General features: G+C 40.5%; 1 protein-coding gene and 1 pseudogene across 3 annotated transcripts in view; one reads left to right on the forward strand and one right to left on the reverse strand.

The window, feature by feature from the left end:
- Positions 1 to 21,414, forward strand: part of ARHGAP32 (Rho GTPase activating protein 32) — a 212,551-nt gene that overhangs the window by 58,254 nt on the left and 132,883 nt on the right. The gene's annotated exons all lie outside the window — the stretch shown is intronic.
- On the reverse strand, positions 5,736 to 6,940 carry LOC308549751 (keratin, type I cytoskeletal 18 pseudogene; annotated as a pseudogene). The gene has a single exon. The product of its transcript is annotated as a keratin, type I cytoskeletal 18 pseudogene (transcript).

Below are 21,414 nucleotides of genomic sequence, written 5' to 3' on the forward strand. Positions count from 1 at the left end.
GGTAAACCACATCCTTTGTATCAGATAAAATACCTCCTGGGATATTTTTCTGGTTTAGCTGAAGCAGTGATTTTGTCCATTTTCAACGAGATGTGCGTTTCCTTGAGCATAGCAGCATGCTGGTGCCTTGGGGGTGGGGGGCATTTCTTAATTACCCTATATCTAACTGTATCATTTAAATTTTGAGCAGCAGAACTACCACGTGAGTCAAAACATTTGAGGCTTAGACAAATGAAAACTGAGATTCTTTGAGTATACTATATTTTATTTGAAATGTATTATTATGAAATATAAACTTGTGGGATTTAGAGAATAAAATCAAGACATCATATATACTTTTGGGACCAACTAGGTAAAGTTCAGATGAAAATATAATTGGAGATCCAAATGAATTTTGTTTGGTAGCCCAAATAAGGTTTGTCCTTTGTGTGTAGAATGAGCCACTTTTTAGCTCCCAAATTAGAACCTTGCTGCCTTCTTGTAAGTATTCTGGGTCACAATAAAGTACGTGTTATTTCAGTACACAGATATAAGTACCTAAAATGCTATGAAGTTTCATGGGGCGTTTTGTGTAAGCAGACCTTGCTCTAATGGCCACCTAGAATGTTCACAGTGGTCCTGCATTATGCACTATAGTAGCTATAACAGTCCACCCACTGTGGTAGAGTCATATTAGCATTTAAAATAAGAAATAAGTGTAAATTATGTTGAGGTAAATTAAGCACTATGGTTTGTAATAGTGTGAATGATATTGGTATAGCTTTCATGAGAATGAGTTGCCCTCATAGACCCAAGAATTCCAAAATAAGACAGTTAAAAGAAGATGGTGTTTTTTGTTTTTTGTTTTGTTCAGAGCTTTGTGCTAAGAAATACAACTTCCCACATGTGCATATGTTACAAACACCATGGTGTTATTTCCATCTGCCACAGCAAGAGCCTTATTTGTACAGTATGTCAGGCAACGAGGTAGAGGTTAAAGTTGACAGCAATGCTACTATTTTCTTTCATTCAAGCCTTGTATTAACTACATACAGCCAATGAACAACCCTTCCGCATTTGGATTGGTCAGTTCTGAGCTATAGGACTAAAAAATGGTTATTTATACAATTTTAATACTCTTTATTTAGGAATGCTGTTTCTTTTACTTGAATTATCGATCATTTCAGAAAGTGAAAGCACATCATTTTGGGGACTTAATTTTTATGCTTTTTCTGATGTAAATACCTGATCATTATACAATTGGGCTGTTGGATAAATAAAATTACCTGAACAACCTCTGATGAAGATTCTAGGGTCTGGTCTTTGGAAACCCAGTAAGTCTATGTGGGTATGGGAGGGAGGACTTGTATTTTTTAAAGCTACTCAAGTGGTGCCCAGTTAAATTTAGGAGCTAGTCATAGCATCTTTATGTAGTTCTCCTGCATACATTCTTTTTTTAAAAAAAATTCCCCCCCCCCATATATCTTTATTGATTTCAGAGAGAGGAAAGGAGAGAGAGAGAGGGAGATAGAAACATCAATGATGAGAGAGTCATTGATTGGCTGCAGCCCACAACCCGGGCATGTGCCCTGACCGGGAATTGAACACTGATTGATTGCCTAGATCCTAGGTTGACGCTCAACCGCTGAGCCACGCCCGGCTGGGCGCTCTTGAATACATTCTGAGGAACTCCTGGCTTTTGGTTGACATAGAAGCCATAGATTTACATAGATGAGCAGGGCATGAATAAGCTGTTCTGTTGTGTTAGATGCCCAGTATTTTTGATGGTAGTAATTTTATTTTGTAGGAAGCCTTGAAAGATCTGACTGTCCATAAAGGCATGTATTGATTTTAAAACATTTTTTATACAGTGTTTTTGCTATAATATGATGTGTGTATTTCTAAAAAAATCTTACGGTTTTACAAATCATGCACTAAAAATAAAAGGTCTGGTAAAAATAGGGATGCACAAATAACTGAAAATCTATACAGCTTTGTATTCAGAGCACTAATAAAAGCAGTAGCATCCCTTCTAAATTGTGGACCCTGCAAAAGCAATACCTACCAAGAAGGACTCCTGGTGGCTAACTGGACTCAAATTAAAAAACAGTGCCTAGCAGCCCTTTCTGCATGGGCGCATCTCACACGAACTGCACTTCGTGGAGAAGCCTGCACTGCTAAGCTGCCTGCCTGCACTGCGCTCCTGCCATCGGAGCCGGCCCTTATGGAGGAGTTCCTGGAATGGTGTTTCCACTAATAGGACTGAGGCTTTCCCTGCACCATTGAAGCTGTGCATCTGTATCCCCAACAGCATCTTCGTCAGCCAATCACAGGGGCTCTATTCTGACAATTCAGGACCAACGGCACCTTTTGGACCAATCAAACCGCAAGGATGTGGAGTCTTTGGATGCATGAGGATGGGCCAGTCAGGGACCAGGGGGTGGGGACTCCTGTCTACATAATTCAGCTCTGCTCTCCTCTGGCTCGGAGAGCAGAGAGCACGCTTTCCCTTTCCACCGAAGAACGAAGGCTGAGTTTTCCCAGCTGGAGCTGAAACACTGAAGATGAAACACCAACGATGTCTCACTGGACCAGAGCAGAGAAGAGCAGGCAGAACAGATTGGAGCCGAGAGGAGCCCAGCCCAGCATGGAGCTGAGCAGAGGAGATGGTTAGCCCGAGAAGGGCCTCCTCGCAGCCAGGCTGCCTCACAGCCAGGCTGCTCCACAATTGTAACTGAACTGCAGCACTGCTGGGCTCTTCCATCGCTGGGCTGTATCGCAGTCCAGCTGTTCGTACTGTGAGGCAGAGAAAGGAAACCTGCATTTCTAGAGTTTAGTTGACTGAATTCAGAGTGGATGGTCTTCAGGATTCCTTCTCACTTTGAGTTTATTTCACTGAAATTTCTATCAGTGCTAATGGTTGACTCAAGTTCTTTGTGTTCTCTGACATGGACATTTCTCCGGCCCTCATTCTTTTTAGCCGTAAATAGCCACTGGCCAAATTCTTCTTTCCTCTCATAGACATCTGTACCAGATATTCAGTTTGGCAAATATTCCTAATTTCAGAGATGATAGCCTAACAAAAGGGTCAGCAACAGCGTAGGACTTGCCCCCATACTGATTCACAACCAGGGCCGTGCAATCGATCACTGTGTCCCCTTGGTGTCACTTACAGAATGTCCTGGGGAAGACTTGGTGCCCTTACTGATGTCCCCAGCCATTCTGGTTAACGATTTGTGTCTGCTTCATCTGTGAGTCTTTAAGGACCTTACACAAAGTTTGCCTTTTGTCTCTTCCTTTCCCCCTCACGCTGTCCTTAGCTGACCAGAGGCTTCGTTTCATCCGGTTCTTCCTCCCTCCCCATCCCTCCTTAAAAAAAAACTTCTTTCGTGTGCTGCTGATTTCAAGTAAATTAAGTTCTCATTAAAATAATTTTCACCTTAGGGTTTGAATGCTCAACAAGCTCGACTCTCAAAGATAATTTGCTTTTTAAATTGTTGTTAATCAAAATAAATCTCTAAATAGGTTATGAGTCATTGTCACCAATGAGCGTGTGCATATCCCTGAACTTTTTGGGGCATAGAAAAGGATTGAAAACCTGTCTTAAAGCCACACTTGAAGAAACAGCCTTAGATTTTTTCCCTTGGGAAACAATGCTGCACGTGACTCTCCTTTCTCATTGTTTACTCGTTTCCTGGAACATATTGCACCTGTTTTTGTTATTAAGCTTTGTAATGTGACACTGTGTAATTATTGAAAGATGATAGTGAATTCAATTTTCAATGCTTTTTCTTCTTTTAAAAGTTTAATTTCCTAAAAATCTATATTTTAGATATAAAATTCCCACCCTTTAATTTCTCTTGGTCACTTGTCATTTGCTTTGCAATATGTCAGAGTGCTTTGAAAATAGTGAACTGCTATTCTAATCTAAGGCAATATTTTTATTACTGTCTGGTTGGTTGACGCTGGCAGAAAAACCAGTGTAGGATGAATTGTCTTTTCCATTTGTTCATATAAAAACTCCTTGCTAGTTTGTGGATATAGTTGATATTTGTAGAATCTTTTACTGTGGTAACTGTTCTTTGACTTGGAGATTCTGATGCACTAACCAAACAGTAACAGTGTTTTCTTGGGACTTGGGGGAGGAGATTGTCTAGTTCTCCTTGGCAGATCTGTGACACTTGGTACTAACATGTTGGATTTCCAAGATCATGAAGGTTTATTAGTGTTCATCCTTCTGTGTTACATTGTATCATGAATTCATGTTTTCTCAGGTATGCAGCCTGTTACAGGTAAGTCTGTGACCTGATTCCTACAACCATTTACTTTCAGATTTTAAGAGTAGGTGAACTAAGTTTAGTATACTAAAATGGAATGTTCCTGCGTTTCAGCTTTTTTCACCTAATTGGTCATTTACTGTGAAATATCAGTTGTCCCTTCTTCCTGCTCAAGTAGGATTGATTTACAGTGTTTCTGTCTTCTGCGGTAAGGATGTTCTGCAGTTCACACAGTTTTATGTTTTCCTTCTAAAACAGTAGTAACTCATTAGTGACAGATATACAGGGTAGAGTCTTTGGATTAGTCAGAGATTTTTTTTTTTTTTAAATATATCTTTACTGATTTCAGAGAGAGGAAGGGAAAGAGAGAGAGAGAGAAACATCAATGATGAGTTTACAGGCCCCCTGCTGGGGATGGAGCCCCCAACCCGGGCACGTGCCCTGACTGGGAATCGAACTGCGATCTCCTGGATCCTGGGTCGATGCTCAACCTCTGAGCCACGCCTGGCTGGGCAGTCGTAGATTTTTCAGCCCTGTGCAGGTATTACCACTGTCCTTAGTAGATAGTGTAGGAGGACATAGGAATGTCACTGATGGCAGTAGAAGGTGCAAAAGCCCATTTAGGTGGGAAGTCAAACAACACTTGAAATCTCTTAATTTGTTGTACCATGGATAGCTGCCCCACTTTTACTTAGTTAAGTCATTGCAAGATTATCTATGGCCCTTTGTTTACTTTTTTCTTTGTATTTTCTATCTTTTTACAATTTTGCTGTTCATGGGATAAGTAGTTTTTTAGAAGGCTGGTAGATAAGGCAGAAAACATCAAGCTCTAAAGCATTCAATATAGCTTTTTAGAATTAATGCCCGTAAGGAAATAGCACAGCTAGAGGAACCTATAGAACAACACTATTGGGATATAATCAGCAAGATCCAGAATGTTAGAGATTATATCAGACCTGGCTTGGTTCACAAATATATGCCAGAAGAAGGTGGGAAAACCTTTATCCTGTGTCGACTTTCTGATTCAAACAAGCTGACTGTTAAAAAGATTCCCGGCAATTGGAAAATTTTGTACACTGACTGGATATTTGTGATATTAAAGGATTAGTGATTAGTATCTTTAAGTGAGATAATGACATTTTAGTAATTTGAAAAAGAGTTTTTATGAGAATTCTGATTCCTCATCTAAAGGAGTTTAACATTTTTTGGTAGATCCAAACCCTAGATTCACAAAACACCTTTCTTTAGTTATACCTACAGTTTTTTTCAGCATCTGTTATTTATAAATATTGTGTTGCATGGATACTGTATATGTACTGTTTCATTTGATGACTTTGATTGCATTATAATTAAGCATGGTTATTCTACTCAGATGAGGAAATTGAACTTCCGAGATCTTGTTTTATTTTTGATGTTTAATAATTTCAGAACTTTTTATTTGCCTACTGCACCCCAGTGGGGTGCCTCACTTCTGCTGCCTTAATGCCTTAGAAACTTCACATCAACCTCATTCAGCTGTTTACTGTCCACAATCCTGCTGGTGGTAGTTGTTTTGGATGGATTGCATGGAGTAGTTGTCCAAGGTGTCACCAAGACTGAAGTCCTCCCCTTTTTCCAGCAGACAGCGCTAGGTGGCGGCCTCAGCCTCCAGCTTGACCTTGATGTTCAGCAGGGCGTCATACTCCTGGGCCTGGTGCTGCCCCTCTGCCTGGGTCTGTGGCATCTCTGACTCCAGGTGCAGCAGGATCCTGAGCTGCTCCATCTGTATGACATAGCGCACCTCTCCCTCCCTCAGGCTGTTCTCCCAGATGGCCTTCATAGTTCTCATCTGTCCAGGTAGACCTCCAAGGACTGGACCATACATCTCAGTTTTGTGAGTGTCATCTCAGCAGCTCCTGTCTCAGCGGTCTTCAAGGTGACCACTGTGGTGCTCTCCTCAATCTGTTGGGCCAGTACTTGTCTAGCTCCTCTGGTTCTTCTGAGCCAGCTCGTCATATTGTGCCCAGATGTTTGCCATGATCTTGCTGGGGTCCTGAGATTGGGGGCCACCCAACTCCATGGTCAACCTAGAGTTGGCATCTGGTTTTATAGATCATTTACTTCCTCCTCATGGTTCTTCATGGAGAGCAGCTTCTCCTTGAGAGCCTCAGTCTCTGTCTCCAGCTGCAGCCGAGTGAGACTGGTGTCGTCAGTGACCTTTTTGGAGCCCATTGATGTCACTCTCCACAGACTGGTGCATGGCCAGTTCCATCTCCTTGATTCTGAAGTCATCAGCAGCAAGATGGGCATTGTCTACAGAGCTTGCAAAGATCTGAGCCTTCAGGCCCTCGATGGTCTTAAAGTAATGACCTAGGGCCCCTTCTCCAGGTATTCCTGGATTTTGCTCTCCAGTCTCTGATTTCAGTCTCCATGCTCCTCACCCTCTCCAGGTAGGAGGCCAGGTGGTTATTCAGGTTATTGCATAGTCTCCTTCTCTGTCTGGATGCCCCCGTGCCCTCAGACCCGTGTCCAGGACCCTGGGCCCCCAGCCACAGTGGACACTGCTAGACTGGGGACATGGAGATCCGGGAGTCTGAGCACCTGCATAGACACTGGTCCTGTGGTCGACCAGCTGGGCTGGTGGCTGGGCAGCTGCACAGAACTCAGGGTCTGATGGAGAAGCTGGAGCGGGTGAGAGAGCTCATGTTGTTCAGGGAGGGGGGCTCAGGTTCAGGCCGCTGATGGAACTTCAGAGATATTGAGTAAATTACTTAAGGTAATAAGCGGCGCAGAAGGCATTTGAATCATTTGAGCTTCATTAAATTAAATATCTACCATTTCTAAGGTGGAAACCATGGACACTCAAAAGTACTACTGTTGTTTTCAATTACTTTGCATGTTTAACTTGACTGCTACTTATAATAGTGGAACAGTAGCTAATGCACTGCGTACCTGTAAGCAAAGAACTAGATTCTAAACCTGCTTATCTTACCACAAGGGAATCGTAATATAACTGAAGATTCTGAACTGAAACTTAAAAAACAAACAAAACTTTATTATTTTGCCAGTTCTGTGTGAGACATTGTAAAATGTGCTTTGCATTCATTATATCTTTGGAAAATGTCAGATGAAAAGCACCATAGATATAACGTTAATGTCTCGCTCCAGCAAAATCAGAAGGAATAGGCAGGTATTCAGTTCCTAACTAATGTATCATTCAAATTTAAATATAAGTCTGCATGTTTTTAAAGAGCTACCTATATTAACTTTTTTTTTACTTCTCTATTGTATTTTATTCTCCAAAAGTTTTACATTGTTATTTTTGCAATTGGTAAGGTTTACCAGAACGGATTTCTATAACAAAAGGTAATGGGAAATGCCTGTTTTCTGAAACAAATTTAAATGAGCAGATAGGAACTTACGTCTCCTTTCTAGGAAAATAAAACTGAAGAATTATTGACATCAGGAGTAGAGGTATACATATGTTATTATCAAAATCATTATTTTTAAAGTTTTAAAAAATTGGTTTTAGAGAGGGAGAAAAAGAGAGAGAGAAAAAAAACATCGATTTGAGAGAGAGACATCAATCCGCTGCCTCCTGTGTGTGCCTGGATGGAACCCCCAATCTAGGTATGTGCCCTGACCGGCAGTTGAACCCGAGACCTTCCGTTGCATGGGAAGATGCTCCAGCCAGCTGAGCCACACCAGCCAGGGCTGTTGTTTATTTTTTATGTTGTTGCTGTTCAGAACTTCTTGAGAACAAAAGAATGAATACCAGTCAGCTTCCCTGGTTTAAACTTAATTGTCTTAAAGCATGTTATTTTGTAACTTGAATGTCTGTGATACATGCCTTGAAAATTTAAAGCAGAAAGCAGAATCATATGGAGGGCCAGAAACGTCATCAGTACATCTAGACAGACGTTTGCTTGCGGTTCCAGTCTCCTAAACCTTGTCTCCTCCGCATGTCCCTCAGGGGCCCTTCCTGTAGGCACAGCCCTGGCGGGTAATGAGAACACGTTGGTGCATAGAACTGTTACAGATTCTGCGAGTGGAGAACCTATTCCCTCTGTGTAGATTGAATCTGGCTTTTCTCTTGGGGTCAGAGCTTTGTTTCCTTTCAGCTTTCTTCCCCCACTTTCTGTGGTGTCCTTCGCACCGTCTTTCCATGCACCTGCAGTGAAAACAGTACCGAGTTTCTTTTTGCATGCCATCCTTCCCGAAGGTTCCCTTAGCCGTAGAAGCAGTGGCAGCTTGAAAACATCAATTGGAAAGACACTTATTTTAAATCAGGATATTATATCTCAGATTCATGTTTAGCTTCTGTTACTTGAGGTTGGGATGAGAGTGTGATTTGAGAAAAATGCTTATAATTTTGTGAGTAGTTGAGTGTTCGCTAAAACTTTAAGTCACTCGATATTGTTGACTCCCGCTTTTACTCTTTGTTACCCCCTGTCGGTGGTAGCTCAGGAGCGGCAGGATACGATCAGTAGCATGCTGCTAAAATTACTTCGGTCACAAATAAACACATAACAGAGTGAGCTATCCAGGTTAGGACACCAGTGGTAAAACAGTAGATTAAAATATTCCATTGATTGGCATTTTTCAAGTAGTTTAGTTGGAGAAATGCTAATAAGTTTATACAATACCCTGAGCTTTTCAAGTATGCAGGCTTAGCACAATCTATTTATTCAGCCCTGGTTTCCCCCCTCGTGGTTTCATCCTAGTGCCTCCCAGACCTCTTCCCAGATCTTCCATCGAGAGAGTCTAGTTAGATCATTTGGTTTCTCCTCTGATTATACCTCATTAAATTTATTAGCATCCTTTTGCAGTATTATTAACATTAAGAGGACTAGTTACAGTGGTAATCAGAAGTGCTATATGTACAGTGCAGTTTCTGCCAGGACCATAATTTCCTAGCCCTAAATTTATAAAAGTTGTATCCTTCTTGTGCTATAACTCACTGACTGTGGCATATTCAATCAAAATTCTAACTCAGGAAACGTTTCCATTAATTGAACATTACCATCCTTCATTAACTTTACAAGACCTTTTACCAAGTCACTTGTGGCATAATTAATTTTTAATTTTCAACACTATACTTTTACATTAATTAACTTCCTTTCTTTAGTCCTGTAGATTTACTCAGATAAAAATACTGTTTTAGTATCGAATGGTCATTTTAAAAGATGATTGATTCTGTTAAATTTTATTTATTACTTCTGCCAGTGTTTTCATTTAACCACTTTACGTAGGTGTTGAATGTGGCCTTTAACTCATTGTTAAAAGAATTATAACTTGTTTCAGACTTTACCTTCAAATGTTAATAATTACATAGTTTTGACTTTTATTCCCCCTGGAGACTGAGAGCACAAACGAGTGCCCCCTCAGATCAGTGAGGATTTCCCGAGACCTCTGGAATCTAATGTGTCCGGTAATGCAAGTGGCGCTGTTTTGTTACTGAGTCAGCCGATGGAATGCCGAAGTTAACCCAATTTTCTTGTGTGGCCGTGGCTGGGTAGCTGTGTGAGTTGTTCTCTAGCTTCTGACTTCAGTTTCATTTGGTAGAATATGTTACTGTTGGTACCCTGGTCTTTTTATCCGCCTTGCACAAGTACACCTCGAGCCTCCTGAGCGTTGGAACAAAGTATTACTGGGTTGGATTTTGTGAGCCTTTGGAAAGGTAAGTGGTGAAAGAAAGTGATGCAGTTATGAATTTGACAGTAAGTAGGTGCAGTCTCTGCACTGACCGGCACAGTGCGGACGTTAGATTCCTTTATTAATGAGGTGCAGGGCCATGGATTTTGGTTGCTCACAGGTTGGGGTGGGGAATGCCTCGAGAAGGGATTAAATTCAGATTAACTCCTGATGAGCAGGCTGTAAGCCAGTCAGGAAAAGCAGTCATGTCCCCAGGAAGGGAGGCCCTCTTTGAACTTCATAGTCTGTGATTGGATCGCCTCCTGCCTCCTGCCACTCCCCACCTTCTGTTTGTGCTAGATTTTCATCAGCTACTGAAGAAGGGAAAGAAAGCGGAACACATGTTGATTTTGAAGTTAAAAACAATCTTTAAAGCTTCTGATCACGGTCAGTACTGTGAGGACAAGTCTTGGAAGGGCTGCCTTGGTGCATCTGTCAGATTGGTGGGAGAAGTGAGTCAGCCTGCCCTCAGGCCTCTTCGTGAAAATAGTCCTTACGGTCCTCTCTTCCCTGTGTGAAAGGGTTTGAGGAAGTGAGGTAAAGCAACCCTCGTAATCAGAGAGCAAAAGAAATGATTTAAAAGGAAAAATAAATGGGATTAATAGAAACATATTAAAGGAGCTGAAATTGTTTAGAAGAAAAAGACGACCTAGGTACTTAAAATAATATTTAAAAATCTGATTCTTTGCTGAGGGATATAAAAGGTTATATTTAAAATTATTTATTTTTGCAAGGATATATATATACATGATACAGTGAAAAACTGTCTCCCCCTTGTTCTTCTTCTCTAGCTGTAACTTTCCCTTTGGAGACATCAGCTGTCACTGGTGCTGTCCTATAGGTTTTCTGCACATACGTAGTCATGCGTGAATTGCAGCCTTTCGTACATACTGTTCTATGCCTTTATCTCCTTTCTTTGCCTTAAAGTGTGCCTTAGGGTTTGTCCATAGTATGACCAATAGGGTGGCCTTGTGTTTCTCACTCCACTGTATAGCATTCCATTCTGTGGACATTCGGTAATTTAATTATCCAGTTTTCTGTTAATGGGCAAGTTAGGTTGTTTTTGCTGTTCTCCTTTGTGATTGTAAGGTTTACTACAATGAATATTTCTGTTCATCTTTTATTTCCACATGTGAAAATAAGATCATTTCCTGGAGGAGGAACTGCTGGGCCAAAAAAATATGTGTATTTTGAATTTTGGTAGATTTTGCCAAATTGCCTTGCACAGAGGTTATGCCATTTTATACTCCCACCAACAGCGTATATTTAATTTCCTACATCTTGTTTCAGTTTGTGAAAACCTTTAAAAATCTTTGCCTGATAGATTAAAAAAGGCATCTTATTGTGGTTTTGTATTTCTGTTATGAGTGAAATTAAATACTCATTATGTTTTAAGGTTCTTTTATATATTTCTGTTATTATTCTGTTTATACTCTTTGCCTGTTATCTTTTGGGTTGTTGAGTTTTGCATATAAGTAGGAACCTTTTATATAGTAAGGAAATTAACCCTGTCTGATATGTTCCAAAATTATTTTCAATTATTTACTTTTGGCTCATAGAGACATTTTATATATGTTGTATATAAATGGTCTATATCATATATAGTATACACACACACGTATGCACAATATACTATATATATAATATACATATTTTGTTTGGTGAAGATTTAAAAATGTATCTTTTTTATGGTTTCAGGGCTTCTTAAAATTATTCTTGGAAAGGACTTTCCAACTGTGAGATGATAAAAGCTTTCCCGTGATTTTCTTTTATGGTTTTATCTTTACGTTTAAATCTTTGCTCCATTGGGAATTTATTTTGATGGGTGGAGTGAGGAAGGGATTAAGTTTCATCTCTTCAGAATCTCTGGAATATGATAGGGGATTTATGGCATAGAGGGACCTCAATAATACTTTAATTTTTAAAATGATTATTCAGGCCAAAATTTGCTATGGATTTGTCTTGAGTGGAAATTATTGGACTAGTTTGCAAGATATCTCTGTGTAAATTGTTCAGGAGTTTTTCCCAGATTTGCTGCTGTCAAGAACTGTTTGTTTTCTAAATCTGCTCCCAGGCTTGAGAATGAATTTTGGTTTCTAGCAGAAATACATCTGATGACCACAGTCCGTAGAATAAACTTATGTAGAGTTTTGAAGCAGCAAGATGAGAACAGTTACACATGTATATTGTAATTTTGTTGGAAAGAAAAAGTATTGTACAAATAAAGTTGGCTAGGAGGTCCATTTTCCTTATTTTCAAGTATGAAAATCCAGGAGTATCCCAGTGGATGCCTTTAATAATTTTTTATGTGGTCAGATTTAATAGAAAACCAGGGCTCAGCAGTTTGCTGTTGCTCAGTTGAAAGGCAGAGACCTATGAATAGCTGACATGTCCGTGGAAGGTGCCAGCATGGCCGTCTTCTAGGTAACAGGTGTGTTCTTGCCAATGCTGTAGATGCCGTACGTTTCCACCCAATTCCCAGAAAGTCATTTTATTGCTAGTATTGGTGTCTGTATTATAAATTATATGTAAGAATGTGGCATGTTTTTTATTTGATATATTTTCAGCATCTTTTAACTCAGGATGCTTTTTTTTTTGAAGGCCATGGACAAGCATGGCTGTGAATGTCCTGCTTTGGATACCTGAGCAGAGGTGTATGTGGCAGTTATTACGGAGGGGCAGGGAAGATGGGTGTGTGATATTAGAAAGCGTGAAGCTGGGCAGGTCCCTAGACGTATCTTCTCCAGAATCGTTGTCCTCTCTAACTGTGAGATCTGTAACTGTGCCTCTCATTGTGGTTGGCCCAGGAGAACTTTACATGTCGTGTTATCTTTTCTAGTGTCCTGTTTATTTTTCTTAAGTCTGAAATAGCAGAAAGATACGAATAAGAAAAGCCTACATTTTTGACAACATCTATTTTCACCTTAACTGGATACTTTCAGAAGAGACAAATAGTGATTAAATAATAAATAATGACTGAAAAATCACTGTCATTTGGGTCCTGCCTGTGGTTATGTAGGTCACGGGGCCTGAGGCGGTGGGAGGCGTCCGGATGACAGGTGTAGCAGTCAGAGGCAGTGAGTATGCGGTGTGTGATTTCCTGTGTTTGCCCCACTGTAATTACCCCAGTGCATAATAGACTGTGGCCCAGCGCGATCACATATCTCTGGCGTATCGGCCACACACCCGGGTGTCCCTAAATAGAGCTGAACAGCCTGGGCATTGCTGTTCTTGATTCCATGCCTTGAGGTAAACTTTTGAACATCAAATGGAGACGGAAAGTGAGAGCAGCACTGTAGGAGATGACAGTGTCTTTTGGTTGGACGCTGAAGTTATTACCCGGGTGACTGACAGGGAAGCGGCAGAAGGGGAGGACAATTTCAGGTAACTATGGAAGTCTCGGCTCTCTCTCTCACCTTTGTTTCTCCGTTCACCCCACCGGCCCCTCCCCATGCTCCGTGTTCCAGTCTCTCTCGAGCAGGACTCTCCTCTGGAGCAAGGCTTGGCGCCGGAGAGGACGGGTTTCTAGTACAGGGCGCGCTCCCTTCCACGGCTCGTCCTGAGCTTGTAAGATGCACTGAGTGACTTGTTAGAACACCGGCAGCAGAGGTGCTCGACAGGTTTTGTAGTGGCATTTCAGGAATTTCAAGTACAGACTCATAGTGAACCACTACCCCTTCCTGTACCCCATCTGTGTCTGATAGATTTAATCTGAATTTGAATATGATAGGTTTTTCTTTTTCTTTTTTTAGAGAGAGAGCGTGTGTGTGTGTGGCTGCTTTCGTTCCCTTACTCAAGCGTGTGAGGCATTTTTGTTAAGTACAAATTCACTATTTCATGGTTGTGATCCTTCCTCCTGTCCCTGACCTTATGTCGTGCTCCACCCCCCGCCCGGCTTCTTTGGTTTGGAATCGCCAGCTGTACCTTCATAGTCGAAGTTGTTAGCGGTGCCCCGGTCCAGCAGCTCTCGGAGGTCAGCGGTGCTGGCGAGGAGAGAGGGCTTCCCCAGCCTGTGCCAACAGTGCTGTTTGTTTATTAATTCTGTTGCGCTGTCTCGGATTTTAGGAGGTTTCATTTTGGCTTTTCTTTTTCAAACGGGGTTAGTAGTACATATTTGTGGCTGCCACCCACATGGGCAATTAAACAATCTTTTATAATTTTACCTGCGAGTACTTGGGAGGTGAACATACCATTATTTTCATCAGATCTTGTCTTTATGTTTAACGTTCAAAAAGAGTGTCTCCCTTTCTCAAGTTAAAGGGTTTCTTTATCCACAGGTTTTATTTTTAGAGTTAAGTGACAAAAGAGATTGGATATTAGGAACTCTTGATAACTCACACTAAGTCTTCTAATCAGTGGTTAAAGTGAATAAGAAGTCTGTTTTAAATTTTAAAGAATAATTTAATGTTCAAAGGAAGTATTTTATTAGCACCTGAACTTCTCGTGCCAGCTTCCTCATTTTCTCCATAATTCGGTTCAGCCTTTCCTTTTTGAGTAAGCCGCTTTTCTCCCAAGGTGTGTGCTTAGTTTTCAGTATGGTCATTCTCATGAACAATTAGTAGGAACAAAATATTTATTTTGTTTGTATTTAAACTGTTTGACCTGGTGTTAAAATTGTGGAGGTTGTTTTGGGGTACCTGTCAAAGGAAGAAACAGCCTGGGCTTTGTTGTTATAGTAGGTTTGGTACTGGGGACCCCGATGAGCTTATTAGGCAACAGTAGCCTTCCTGGGATTGTCTTCTGACAGTTGAATTTCGAAGCAAATGTGTATAAGATTGAGCTTTTCCTCAGGACTCTGACAGCATTTTCTTCCTAAGCAGTGGAGGGACTATATGCATTGTTTTAGGAAACCATGATTCCACAGGGTGTGTGTCCTGTTGACAGTGGTATTTCGTATCTGAATATCATCATGGCTCTCCCAACAAATTATGTCTTTGAGATTTGCTCTTATTTTATTTATAAAAGCAGCAAAGAGCTCAGAAGATGAACACACAGTTTAAGGAAGTATATCATACTGTTCAGCAGGAGGGGCACCTCAGGGTGCTTTCACAACACTCCCGGCACTGTTCCAGCTGAAATGCCTAGCAGGAAAACTGTGGGTGTCTGAGGTGAAGGGTTAGAGAGGAGGAGTTGTAGCTGAAACTTTGGGAGAACCAAATAGTAGACTCAGTGTAATATATGGGAGTTGTTTTTGTAAAATCAACTTAATAATTAAAAAAATACACAGAAAAGTCTATGCTAATACACATTAAACCAAACTGACAATTATTGAGTACATTCTAGTTAATTTCCACTTATACACACACGTGTACACAAACAGTGAGGGCAGAAGATTGTACACTATCTCTTTTCTCTGAGAGCTTCTAAGCTAGGTTTTCAGTTCATTCTTTTTTTTAAAAATTTATCTTTATTGTTGAAAGCATTATGGATGTCCTCTTTTCTCCCCATTTATCCCCTACACCCCGCATCTACCCCACCTCCAGGCCTTCCGCATACCAATGTCTGTGTCCATAGGTTATGCATATAAGTATATAAGTTCTTTGATTAATCTCTCCCCACCCAATCCCCCACCCCCACCTTCCCTCTGAGATCCCTCAGTGTGTTCCATGCTTCTGTGTCTCTGGATCTGTTTTGTTCATCAGTTTATTTATTCCACATATGAGTGAGATCATGTGGTACTTGTCTTTCTCTGCCTGGCTTATTTCACTAAGCATAATACTCTCTGGTTCCATCCATGCTGACCCAAAGGGTAAGAGATCCTTCTTCTTTATAGCCGCATAGTATTCCATGGTGTGAATGTCCCACAGCTTTTTTATCCACTCATCTACTGATGGGCACTTGGGCTGTTTCCAGTTCTTAGCTATTGTAAATTGTGCTGCTATGAACTTAGGGGTGCATAAGTTCTTTCTGATTGGTGTTTTGGGTTTCTTAGGATATATTCCTAGAAGTGGGATCACTGGGTCAAATGGCAGTTCCATTTTTAATTTTTGCAGAAACTCCATATTGCTTTCCATACTGGCTGCACCAGTCTGCATTCCCACCAGCAGTGCACTTTCAGTTCATTCTTAAGTAATAGCATTATGTCATGAGGCACCATGGCTAGGAGAGCAGTCATGCCCCACCTAGAATGCAGGTTCTGGTGCTTCCAGCTCTCATCAGCTTCAGGAGGAAGTACTCAGACAGGCGTTAATGTTTGTCTAGTATAGCATTTATTTTTGGACTCGGTTGGAGGAAAGGATACCTTTCTTACAGTCTAGCACTGTGGGAAGTTGTCCGATCTCCTTCATGGCAGTAGTTCAAACATGTTTACCAATGAGTCACAAATCTCTCATTTTTTGCTTTCTAATTTGTAGAATGAAGTTAATATCTACCATATCACTGTGGTAAATAGTTCTTGGACTGAATATTTAGAGATCTTTAGGGTCCTTAGAGTTTTTAGGGATTATCAGAAGGAGAATGTGAGGCAGAAAAGGTAAAACAAATGTTTCAATTCTTTTAAGAAAGAAAAATTTTATTCAGGAGTTTTTATATGCAGCGTACTAAGCCAAATATGTTATATACAGTATATCAGTTATCTGCCTATCGGCCCTATGTAGTAAGTCTTATTTTTTCTATTTTCCAGGTAGGAAATTAGGGCTCACAAAGCCAATTGACCATATTGCCAGAAATAGTAGAGCAAAATTTTGAACTCAGATATAACTGATGTTGAAAGTGAAAGACTTGTTTTATAAAAGATTTTTGATACATCTGCTGCTAAATGTTATTATTGAGTAAGTAGTAATAACTTTTAGAGACTGTAGCTGATCATCTCAGTCGGAAATTCCTTCTTTGAGGAGTTTTTGAGCACCCATGATATATAGATTGTTTAACCAATACGAAAGTGAATTAATGCATACAATAATGTGACCTCTTGAAGATATGACCTCTAGGACACCTAGGAATTATTTCTAACTCACAACCATGAAAGGTTCTAGTTCTGGGGCATTTGAAGGTAGAAATGCTTATATAATCTTTCTTAGTCTTCTATAGTATCATGTGATTGGCAGATAACATAGCCTAGCAAGTATGACATATAGTTTGAAACAGTTACATAGATAATATAGTGCACAATTGAACCACATTTTTAGAACTTGTATATCTTTTATTTTTTAATCCTCAACCGAGAACATGCTTAGAGAGAGGAAGGGAGAGAGAGAGAAACATCTATGTGAGAGCACAACATCCATCGGCCGCCTCCTGCATGTCCCCTCCTGAGGATCGAGCCAGCAAGCCAGGCCTGTGCCCCGGCCTGGAATCGAACCCGCACCCTTTCAGTGCACAGGACAAGGCTCAGCCCACTAAGCCAGCCTGGCTGGGCAGAACTTGTATATACTTAAAATTAGAGTTTGCAGATGCCCAAATCTCTCAATCAGCCCTTCGCTTGTATCTCCATTTTCTGACAATTGATTTTAGGCGAGACAAGAAACTAGATGATTTGGTGAACATGTTTTAATTTTCTTGGAATATCTATCTGTTATGGCATCCTGGACTCATACAGTTCAGGGACCTGATTGGTTGGGTGGGTGCAGTGCAGATGGGTAACGGCTGGGGATATGCTGTTATATTTCCCCTCATTCTTGTTTTGAGTCACATCGAGGACAGTGTACTGAAATGGCTAAATCTTCTGGAAGTCCACACAGCTCTCTCATGATTTTCTGCTTTCAGTACCATGACTGTCCCTTTGTCTTCTGTAGAAATTCTTGATTTGGGGATTTTCAGTCAGTTTTTATGGTCCTGGAAGGATAGGTAGCATTAACAATTAACCATTGACATATATACTAATATCACACCCAGACCTACTTTATACTCTGTGACTTCTCATAGGCACCTCATCCTTAATAATCCAGTATGTACAATACCAAAAAAAGATGTGCATTTTGCAAAAAAGGTTATATTTATGTGACTTCATAATCTTTTATGTGTTACATAGAGTATAGTTTAGCCCCTCACATACTCTTTTTAATATTAAATGTAACTTTCACCTAACATATTCCTACCAGTGTCACAAAAATAATAAATTTAGTTGCATCAGCAGGGTCAGATGTGAACATTACTTAGTCTCAGAAAATTTTATGCCATATTGGAGTACAGCCATTAGCCCGACTGTCTTTATAATCTGTGAAATGAATCTGTCTTAATCATGAGGCATGCTAGTACAAGACTTTCTTGGTATTTCAGTCATTAAACTCTTTGCAATGGAATCCAAGCTGAACCTTGCTTACATCTGTCTGTATAAGGTTTTTGAAGCTCAAGATGGGACTTAACGCACAGAAACCATATAAAACTATATAAAAGTTCCTAGTTAAGTTGTTCATGTACAGTTAAAAGTTTAAACACCTATTATTCCTTAGCCTTTGCATTCAGCTTAAACATTAAACTTGCTTAAAATAGTCAAGTGTATGTTCAAACTTAGTAAATAAAAATTTCTGAAACATTTAAAATTCTGTTTATAAGTGTAATATGGTCAGTTTCCTTTTTAAAAAATATATCCCATGACTAGCGTAGTGAAATTATAATCAGGACAAGCAGAACCTTTCTAGATATTTAATTTTAGAAGTTCTGCTATACCTTTATTGTCCCTGAATGATTAGCTTCCCTGTCCATACTCACATATTCATATATATGTTTTCTCCATTATTATTTGAAAAATCAAAAAATATTCTCCATCCAGGTGTACTTTTTCCTACCATGGCTCCTTTTCTTCTTTACTTCTCTTCTTGAGATCTCCAGAATATTTTTACTTCCGCTTTCTCTCACTTCCCTTCTCCCCTAATTCTTGCCCAAGGATAAGTTTTTATTGATTTTTGAGAGAGAGAGAGAGCGAGAGAGAAACATCGATGTGTGAGAGAAGCATTGATTGGTTGTCTCCTGTATGCGCCCAGCCAGGAATCAAACCGGAAACCTAGCTAGGTGCCCTGACTGAGACTCAAACCTGTGACCTTTTGGTGTATGGGATGATGCTCCACCAGTGGGCCACCTGGTGGCCATTTATTTATCACCATCTCCCCCACCGCAATCCTAGTTTTTTGTTGAGATGACTTAATATTTTTTGTCATTTACTCAGATTTAATTATCCGGGCATATCTCAGAGACACTGTGATTCGGTTCCAGACCACCACAAGAAAGTGAATGTCGCACGAAAGCAAGTCACATGACTTTTTTGGTTTCCCAGTGCACATAAAAGTTATGTTTACACAATACTATAGTCTATTAAGTGCGCAGTAGCATTATGTTTAAAAAAAAAACCCACTGTACATGCCTTAATTAAAAATATTTTATTGTTAAAAAATGCTAACTATCCCGAGACGTAAGGTAGTCATAATCTTTTTGCTCGTGGAAGGTCTTGCCTGGATGTTGGTAGCTGCTGACTGATCAGGGTGGTGGGTGCTGAACACCGGGGCTGCTGTGGCAATTTCTTAAAATCAGGTAACAATGACATTTGCTGCACTGACTGACTCTTCCTTTCATGAATGGTTTCTCTGTAGGATGTGGTGCTACTTGATAACATTTTGCCCACAGTAGAACTTTTTTCAAAATTGGAATCAGTTCTCTCAAACTGTGCTGCTGCTTTATCAACTAAGTTTATGTAATATTTTAAATTCTTTGTTGCTATTCCAACAATCTTCACAGCTGCTTCATCAAGGGTAGATTCCATCTGAAGAAACCACTTTTTTCTGCTCATTCATAAGAAGCAACTCCTCATCCATTTAAGTTTTATCATGAGATTGTAGCTATTAATTACCATCTTTAGGACCCACATCTAATTCTAGTTTTCTTGTTCTTCCCACCACATTGCTTCCTCCACTGAAGCCTTGAACCCCTCAGAGTCACCCAGGAGGGTTGATATTTCGATGTCTTCCCATGAATCATGAATATTTGTAATGGCGTCTGGAATGGCGAATCCTTTCCAGGAGGTTTTCAATTTATTTTGACCAGATCCATCAGAGGAATCACTGTCTATGGCAGCTGTAGCTTTACAAAATGTGTTTCTTAACTAATAAGACTTGAAAGTCAAACTTACTTCTTGATCCGTGGGCTGCAGCAGGAATGTTTCGTTAGTAGGCACAAAACAACATTGATCTTGCATATTTTTGTCAGTGCTTTTGGGTGACTGGGTGCGTTGCCAATTAGTAGTAATATTTTTGAAAGGAATGCTCTATTCTGAGCAGTATGTCTCAACAGTGGGCTTCAAATATTGAGTGAACCATGTTGTCAAAACAGATGTGCTGTCATCCAGGCTTTGTTCCGTTTTGCAGAGTAGATTTAACATAATACTTGAGGGCCCTAGTATTTTTGGAATGTAAATGAGAATGGGCTTCAACTTAAAGTCACAAGGTGCATTAACCCCTAACAAGAGAGTCAGCCTGTACTTTGAAACTTTAAAAAAAAACAAAACCCAACAAGAAAAACAAACAAAAACTTAGACACATCAGTATGGTGGTTACCAGAGGGAAGGGGGTTGGAGGATAGTAAAGGCAAGGGGGTCAGATATATGGTGATGGCAGAAGATCTGACGTGGGGTGGTGGGCACACAATGCAGTGTTCAGATGATGTATCATAGAATTGTACCCTTGAAACCTATGTAATCTTATTAACCAGGGTCACCCCGTTGAAACTTTACAGCCAGGCACTGACATCTCCTCTCTAGCTGTGAAAGTCCTGGATGGCATCTTCTTCCAACGTAAGCTGTTTTGTTTACATCAAAAATCTGTTGTTTGTTGTAGCCACATTTTAAAATTATCTCAGCTAGACCTTCTGGATAACTTGTGCAGCTTCTACATCAGCGCTTGCTGCTCACCCTGGGCTTTTATGTTAGACGGCGTCTTTCCTTAAACCTCACGACCCAGCCTCTGCTGGCTTCAGACTTTTCTCCTGCAGCTTCCTCACCTCTCTCAGCCTTCACAGGATGCAGTCAGGGCCTTGCTCTGGATTCGGCTTTGGCTGGAGGGGATGTTGTGGCTGGTTTATCTATCCAGACCACTAAAACCTTCTCCATATCAGCAGTAAGGCTGTTTCACTCACCACTTGTGTGTTCACTGGAGTAGTATTTCTAATTTCTTTCAAGAACTTTTCCTCTGCACTCACGTCGTGGCCAACTGTTTGGCTCCAGAGGCTGGCTTTCATCCTGCCTCGGCTTTCCACGTGCCTCCCTCACTAAGCTTAATCACGTCTAGCGTATGTTTTGTAGTGAGAGACATGAGACTCTTCCTTTCACTTGAACACTTAGAGGTTATTAATTGTTCCAGTAGAGTTATTAATTGGCCCAGTATCAGTATTCAGTACCAGGGAATAGGGATGCTCAGGGAGCGGGGGAGGGATGGGTGGAGCATCCAGAACACGCACGTTTTTAGGTTTTCCATCATTAGGTGGGCACAATTCCTGGCACCCGAAAGCAGTTACAATAGTAACATCATAGATCTCTGATGACAGATCACCACAGCAAGTG

Source organism: Miniopterus schreibersii, assembly GCF_964146895.1.
Source record: "Miniopterus schreibersii genome assembly, chromosome: 20".
In the NCBI taxonomy this organism is placed as follows: Eukaryota; Metazoa; Chordata; class Mammalia; order Chiroptera; family Miniopteridae; genus Miniopterus; species Miniopterus schreibersii.